Genomic DNA, 9091 nt, shown 5'->3' on the forward strand with positions numbered 1-9091 from the left:
TTGTCTGTCTTTAAATCCGTATCATCAAAAAAAAAGAAAATCCATCTTCCTTTCCTGATGTGGAGCAGATTGTTCCTTTCTTGATCTTGTGTTGCATCTTTCTTTGATTAGAAATCCTTTAAGACACGGCCTTCATGTGAAATATTTTGCATTAGTTTACATCTACATTTTATATAAAATTACTCCTTAGCCTTTTTTTTTTTTTAGACATGTATTGAAATATCAGCGTTTGTATCAGCGTTTGACCTACTAGATACACAATTCTTCTTGAAAAGTCTCTATCCACAAATTCACCAGACTCAAATCCTGCCCATAGCAGTGTTGCTTGGGAGAAGTGGTGGATGATAATCCTTTGTATTACTGCTGGGGCTTGGGGGGCAAGGGGTGGACAGTTTCTTTTGGTGTAAAAGCTGTGTAAATTCAATCTTAATTTGTCTTTACATCTAACTCACTGTGGTATTTAATGTTAGTGCTAAGAATATTCTTTATTTTTCTAGTTAATATATTTATGGTGATTCCCAATATCAAATTAAAAACCGTGCTGCCCAACTTGCAAATAGAAGGGAAGTGAAGTCAATGTACCACCTTTCCTAGAATTGTTTGTTTGGACTTCCCAAATATATAAAAGCTGAATTACTGAAAAGTCCTCTCACACTTTGATATAATAGCTAGGTATGATCTCCTTCATCTAAAATAATCATGAAATCTTGAATTTGTTAAAGGATTGAAAGTTCAGAGACGATGCAGAAGAAGAAAAGCTACAGTCAGGCAAAGTGGCTCCCCCTGTGAAAGAAAGGTACCCTGCAGATAGAATAAAGTACCTGCTTTAAGTGGCTGCTCTTGAATGTTAAGGTGCAAGGGAAATAAGAATGATTTATTATATAATCTTCTAAGTGAAATAATACAGATGAAATAGTTTATGCATGGTCTGCGTGCTTTGCTGTAGATCTTTACGCACTCAATATTTACCTTTGTTTCTCACGGGAAACAAAAAGGCCGAGTGTTTTCAAGTCCTGTTAACATAGGTAGAAGCTGTGGGTATAGACTGCCTACAGCGTCCAGCTCGTAACTCATTACAGATGCGATTCCTGTTTCAGTACAAGCAGTGCTTCCGATTTCCGATTAGTATGTAATTTTTAGGGCAGAGTTTGCAAAGTATAAGAATATAATTGAACTGAAACTCAAGGAGAGTTGGGTATCTATTGTCCTGGCCTCCTTTGCAAAATTCCAAACTAAATTTTCGATAGCATGGAGTGTTACAGACTATAAAATACCTCATATTTTGTATGAAAGTATTTCTATTTAAGTTAGGCTAAACATTTTTAGAATGGTGTATATTGTTGGCTAATATAAATGATAAACATTGATTCAAATAGGTTTCTTTGAGTATTTCAAGTACTGTATTTGAAGCAGTTTTGATATATTTCTTTGTGTTTATATTTAAATGCTTCAATCTGCATAGTTACTGTATGCTAACTAGTACTTACATGAATTTGTATATTGTCTTGTTAGAAGGAAACACACCACCAGCCTTGCAAGAAAGGACTTTCTTGTATTGTCTGTGGAGCTGAATTACTGCCAAAAGCAGAGGGTAAGATCTATGTAGCTGGTCATTTGTTTCAGGTTGGGAACGATAGGGTTTTTAATCCCTCTTTTTACCTTCGCAGCTTTGGATACTGGAGGGTTATTTTAGAATAATTGGTTTCTCCACTGGATATGGTAACTAGATACATGAGTTGTTAGAAATGCACAGGTGATCTGCAGAAAATCTTTTTTAGGGGGAGAAAGAGAGAGTTGTCACAATAACACAACTATTTTTACATAGCATTTCAGTGAAAATGTTACTGTTAATGTAGTCTCTTTCTGGTGTATTTCTGTTGATACACTGACCTATCTTGAAGTACAATGGGAATCTGACTGGTATTTAAGAGTTAACTGGAGACAACTGCTCCTGGCGTTGTGGGAGGCTGGAAGAAATTATTTGTAACATAGTGGCCCGTTCATTGGGGTATGTTCCTTCTAAGGATTAGGTGCTAATTTGCTACCAGTTGCTGTGAGAAGCTTGATAATATCTTGGCACAGTAACTTTCTGAATCTACTACATGTTTAAATGAAACTATCGAAAGTTTTACTGAAAAACTGTATGACCACACTTATTCTTCAGTATGTAACCTACCTTGGATTAATTTAGTTTGGTTTCTAGTCCTCAGTTGACCCATTGTACGGAATGCGGATTGTATGTTCTTGGAAATTGTCTACGTTTTTTTTGAGGCACTTTAATTTGGGATGGTCTAAAAGCTGATAATGGTAGTAACAACTCAGCTACTTCTTAAAATGTACTCTATCTTCAGGCTCCTGGGCCGTGTGTGGTAACGACCTAATTACAAAATCATCAGTTACATGCGGAAACAATTAGATATAGATGCTTAGAACACTTAAACAATGCATAAAACTTTGTCCTGCAGGAGAATTTAGTGAGGATTTAACTGGTCTCAGGTTTTACAAATTTGACTGTAAGAAGGCCAGGTTGGACGGGGCTGGGAGCAACCCGGGTGGGGGGAGGTGTCCCTGCCCAGGGCAGGGGGGTGGAACTGGATGATCTTTAAGGGCCCTTCCAACCCAAACCATTCTGTGATTCTATGATAAGACATTTGCTTCTGTGCGCCTTGCAACTATGTTTCAGGACCTTGAAAGAAAGCCAGAGCACTACATTTTTAGGAGGCATTAGAAATGACACGGATGTTGAGACGGAGAGGGGTGCATTAGACACAGAGCAGAGAGCCGTTTCTTGTTCAGAATCTTGTTTACGGCAGCCCCTGTTGTGGGACCTTTTAAACATCCCTTCTCTAAGGTCCCTTCCATTGCCCAAAAAGCTCATTAAGTGATGAAGCAAGCGTGGAACCGGTATCAAAGAAGTGACACTAGCAAAAAAAGCCCTCTCAAAGTCATCCTCTTCAGCCATGAAGGTGAGGGAGACCAGGCTTAGTGGGCAGGAACGGTGTGCTAGCAGCTCATGACTCCATTGTGTGATGTAGCTGAACTCGATGTTGGGTCATGAAGCTAGACCAGACGGTGCTGGGATCAGAAGAAATCAAGAAAGGACAAGTCTCCTCTTTTGCAAACCGAACGTGAGCCTGAGGGAGAGTGGGAGATACCCCTATTGCTTCTGGACCTAATAAAGTCCTATGCCAGCTGGCAAAGTCCATGTTGCCTTACAAGTAAAGAAAGGGAGGCCAAGGTGGTGGAGGCCACTTGTTGCATCTCTGTTTTCCTAAAGCAACCATCATGTATCTTTAAGACTTGTGTGCTTTCATCAGTAGAGTTTTTCAATCATTTTCTTAATATGAATTTATCAGCATCATCATATCTGTGCAATTTGGTATAGAATCTGTGAAATGGAATTACTATGTATTAAATGAAAGCATTGTGAATCACCGAGGTACTTTAGTGCCTACGGTTACCAAGGTGTCCGTTGTCAGCAAGGAGTTTTATGCTGTGTAAACTGAATCTCAGATGTCAGTTGATTGACGAAAGTTAAAAAATCTGCCACAGTTTGAAGAAAATGAAAAATAAATGACTTTATTCAAAGCGGATTCAAACTCACTGGTCAAATTGGGAGTAATAACAAGGGGAAAATTATCTGTTGAAAAGTAAATTCTGGACACATTAAAAAATTTAAATAAGGCCTTCTTCCAAGGTCCATTTACATCAATAGAAGTCTTTTCACCGACTTCAGTGGGTATTGGATCAGGGCCTAAATTACCATCTTGTAAATGTGGAAAGTTTGCAGTATGTTCAAACAGTACTGTATTCAAAACCGTGTATATATATGTCTTACACCCCACTTCTTAAATTATAGGAATTTTGAGAAAAGCTTGCTGCGGTAATATTGAACTGAAAATAATCTGGAAACTCTTCAGAAATACTGATATAAGAAGTAAAGAATCCATTAATAATTGTATGTGTAAACTAGATGGCGTTTCAGAAGACGATAATATGATGTTGATCATCTCAGATGCTGCAAGTCTTAGTCATCTTAAAGAAACTTTGAAGGTTTATCAGATGCCAATGAACAGTGAAGGTAAATACTGATTACTGATAAATGCCACCTAACGTTTGTCAAGTCCTTTAGTTTTACATTAAATACAACAAATTGTTTTCTTTCATTTCCTGCAGATGTCTTTTGATTTTGGTAACATGATTTTATCTCTTGATCTATGTGTGAAATCTCCTCCTACGGAGAGGCCCAGTACGAGTCTCTTGCCCCACTACTTCTTACTCTCCAAAATAGCACTATACAGGGTTTGCAGATTTTTTTAATGGAAAGCATTTCTAAGCCGAGAGAAACATGTGAGCTTTCAAAAAGACTATAACCTGTCTTTCGTTAAACTGTTATATAAAATGTTCAAAACTGTGCTAAAGCTTTGCTATAATTGTTTCCTTATTAGGAAATTTCAACCTTAATCGGGACATTGACTACCAGGGTACAAATCACGCATTCTACCTGTTTTCTTCTGTTACTGATTGGCTGAGTGGAGTTGCTGCAAACACTGTTTTCTTTTTTGTGTGTCAATAAGGTCTTGGTATTGATTTTTGCCTACCTATTGTCAATAATTCTGACTTTTTTTTCAATCTTCATCTCTTAGTATCTTGCTTCATTGCATCTTTGTTCAAGAGATACTTTGTTTAACTATGTTTTGTTTATTGCCACAGTGCGGTGGTTGAGTCTGCATTGTTCTTTAACTTCCACACCTTTCCATTGGTTGTACTTTAGTTTCTGTAAGTTTGAAGAAAGTCCAATATTCAACAGTTCTTTACTGGATATGAATTAAATGCTCTGACCATTTGCTTTCTCCTTCAAGGACATCTTTCCTTTTCATAGCTTATCGAAAGGAACATTTTTTCTTAAATGAAAATATCAGATCTTTCAATGGTACTGGTAATTTTGTGACCAAGAATTGTGAATGTTTCTGAAAATCACAGGAAACATTTGAAAGCTGAAACAAGCATAAAAGCGATACTACCATGCTGAAAGATGTTAGTGACAGCTGTAAACTATGTCTTTGACCTTAGAAAAATGAAGATTATTTGAAGCTTATTAGGAGAAGTTTGGCTATTTTATGCAGTAAGGAAGCTGAAAACAGTAGAAGCTTTACTGTCCAAGGCACAGCATTTGGCTGGAAGGCGAATAAACAGCAAAAACGTGTGGGTCAGTGATTTTTTTTCAGGAAACTGGAAATACAGAAGTTGGAGAATTGGATATTGACAGTGGTACTTGGCCAAGAAAATATATTATATAGACTTATTTTCTGGGCCATTCACAAGACTTATAGCCTTTGCCTTTGACCTTTTGCGAAGTTGATGGTAGGATTTTTCCTTTGAGATGCTATTTTGTTCCCTCAACCATCAAAGTGAGAGAATTAGTTAGCACATAAAAGGAGTGCCACACAATTTACTGTTGGCTGGAAGTAGGCAAAACTCCACTGAGATCTGTTGAGCTCTGCGTGTTTAATCAAAGACTGATGGCGCATCCCACCTTACCCTCCACTCCCAAACTTCTTGGGTCGTCACATACTATTTTGATCAAAAAGAAAAGATAAGGATGAGAACAGAATCGCTTACATTTCTTAGAACCAATGAAAATCTGTGAGTTGGAGGCATATGCCCTCCAGCCCCAGTGGTTAAAGTAGGGCTGTGCAGAAGCAATGTATTTGGTATGAAAGGATTCCAGGTGTCCAACCGTGGAACGTGTAATCCTTTAGCAGCGTTCGGGTGACAGAGACCAAACATCAAGTAGTTACTGTTGTTTGTGTCTGGGTAGTTCTGGTGTTAGGATGGCACAATTAATCTTATGTGATTTTTGTCACAAGGACTCTTATATTAGAAGTTTCTGGGTCTGCAGAGATTAGTAAGCATTCTTTACCATGTTACTTTCTGGCAAAATAAGAACATTATGTTTTGAAATGGGTAGTGCAACTTGTTATCTTTTATCTGTTTTAATATATCTCTTGATGCCTATGTAAAGCACTTTTTCTTTCTTTTTGAAAGACTTGAATGCCAGTTTATCTTTAAATGCTATTTGGAATGAGAAGGAATATTCTCTGACAAGTTACTTACAGTGCAGGAGCTGTGTCATTCAGTCAATTTCTCCATGTCCTTTGATAGGAGCTGAAGTTACTAATTTCAATAATCAAGTACAGTCATGGGTAAGTCAAATTAGTTTATTTTATGTATTGAAATGATTACAGAATGATTTTTATAGTAAATATTAAAATAACATTTCTGTAAAAGGTAGAATGAAAACTTTATTTTATCTGCATGAATTGTATATGATTCATCTAATTTCTACCACGGAGACTTGAAATTATAGTTAAGGGCGGAGTTCAGGTCACTTGATATATTTGTAATTGTCTATACCTAATTTGATGTGGTGTCTATTGTCTTATGAAAAGGGATAGGGAAATAGGCAGCAGCTATCCGTGTCTTTCACGAAAGGAAAACCAGAACAAAACATATTTGCACAAGTGATGTAATCGGACTTGAATTTTCAGACATATAGTTTTATGCATTTGTGGCACTACCAAAAATGTTAATCAGACCCTGATGGATGAACACAGACAAAGTCTGAAGGAGTCAACAGGAAGAAATTTTCTTTTTTATAGGTATTGTATTTCCAACAACGTTAGCAAACTAAATTCTCAATAGAATTCTTTGAAATCTAGACAAGAAAGCTGTGTGTGTTTTTACGGTACTCTTAGTAATGGCTTTTAAGATAAAGACAGAGGGTGAGGCTCCATCCTGAATGAGCTGTGCAGGTAACCTTAGGACACCCGTGCCTTTCCTGAATTTCCCTCATTTCTAGATATAAATATAATTGAATTTAATCAGAGATTTTTGAGACTAAAACTTTGCCAAAACCTGAATATGGTCCCTACGTTTTGGCCTCTCTGCGTCATTATTGACGGTACAGGCTATTTGAAATGCGCTATATGTCAGTGTGATGATGGAAAAAAGTTTATGAAGCATTATATACCATGAATGTTGATGTTTTGAACACTATTACTAAGATTTCATGGTATTTTAGCATTCATTTTATATCAAAGATAATGAAATGTTACATTGAGGGAATGTAGACTGAAAGAATATGAAACTATGGGTTCCTCTGAGGTATAATGAAATGATTTCTTGTTTTACCTTTTTAACTGTCTTTTTCTGTACGTTTAAAATAAGGGGTTCTGCAACACTGCCAGGAAATCGGGAGCATTGTATTCCACTTCTTTGTTGCTTCCCGTGACTGGCTGTGCAAACCAACCACCGTCAGCAGTTTCGTTCACGCTGCCAGCTAGGTGGGCAGCTGAAGAGGGGCACTGCCTGTCTTTCAGCCCAGGGGCACCAAATATAAAAGTGTAATCAGCTGGTATTGGGTTTAAGGTGTTGTGGGTTTATTAGTGTAAAATAAACAAGTGTTATGTTCTTAGCCTGCCTGTAGATTTAGCTTTTTAGCTAGAAAGACACTGTTAATTGTTGCAGGTTTTCTGAATAAGTCTCTTCCTTTCCTATCCTTATGTTCTGTTTCTGTCCACTAGAAAGAAACTGCGGTAAACTTGTAGGCCTGGAAGAGCAACGTAGGCTAAAAAAGACCACATCTGGCTTTGGAGAGTCATTCGGAAAGCCAGTGGCTTTCAGTAGAGAGACATCTAATCTCTTAATGCGTGTGTTTGTTTCCAAGAGGGGCTCGGGGGAAAAAATATGCCATCATCTTCAATAGACCTGTGAACCGATTGTCAGAACTGGCATCTCTGCTCTGGATCTGTTGCAAACTGTATGCCTTGGGACTAGATTGATATGCCAGAGGACTTGAATGGGAGAGTTGGGGAGAGGAGGGAAGCTACTGTTGGTATTGGAGGGGTTTTGTGTGTGTGAAAATAACGTTACGTATTTAGAAAGGTAGAATGGACCGGGGTCGAGTGACAGTAGAGGTAAATACAGCTTTAATTTTATCATCTCCTTGCTTTAAATCAAATGCCTGTTGTTTTCTTCCATTGGGAATATATGAATGCAAATGAAGCCGTATAGAATGAGTGAAAGGAGTTTAAAATGATGATTTATTATATACTATCATATACCAGAGCAAATGCATATGCCTTAAAGTGAAGAAGCTGCGATTAAGTCAGTTTTAGCTCCCAGTTATGTTTTCTTGAATACAAGATCCTGCTGCTGTTGAGCAATGTATTTGTAGAGATAAAATCAACATTGTAGTTTATACCGCTGCCTACCCGGTGTTAAATCATGTACATTGTCATGAGGTATCATATGTCATTTTAAATTACTTCATGTCATGTGCTGTCTATAAATCAAGTACAGTTGGCTCTGGAAGGCAAGGAATTGTTCATTTAGTAGAAATCACATTGCTATAGCAAAGCAAGCTTAAGATAGGGTCGCTGGATTTAATATCTGTAATTTACTTGAGATTTGGTAATCATTTAAGGAGGCAGCACTGTATTTTCATTACTTAAATTCAAGGTGGGATTTACAAATTACATTTTTATGAACCTTTTTAACCTACTTTTTAATCAACTATACATCTATATTGAAAATTAGATTTATAAATTTACTGCTACATTTCTACAAATTCAATTAGATCACGTGTTTGCCATTGACCTAGAAACCTCCATTAACTTTATGTGAAATCAGTGGCATAGAAATTATATTATTTTTTTATATTCCTTAAAATACCCTAAATAATTGTATATTCCTCTTTGCAGTCATCTTTGTGAAATGGTAACAACTTTTATAGAAGACAGTACTTTGGAACTTACAGAAAATATTTTGGTACCGTAAATGTAGAGGACTCGGGATGCTTTAAGTTCTAGCTTAGCTAATGTAATAAATTGTCTTTCATATGTTAAAAGGTGAATGAAACTCTGACAATTAAATTTTTAAACTTATTAAGGAGTTGTTGCTATAAGTGATTAGACAGTCAGCTGTTGAGACAGTAGCTTTTATATAACAGGATATTGTTTTGTTCATCATGTTACCACATTTGGCAAACTTTTATCTTAATGCGCCTATCGGGAATACCAGTCTGACC

Source organism: Vanellus vanellus, assembly GCF_965231255.1.
Source record: "Vanellus vanellus genome assembly, chromosome: 19".
Lineage (NCBI taxonomy): Eukaryota > Metazoa > Chordata > Aves > Charadriiformes > Charadriidae > Vanellus > Vanellus vanellus.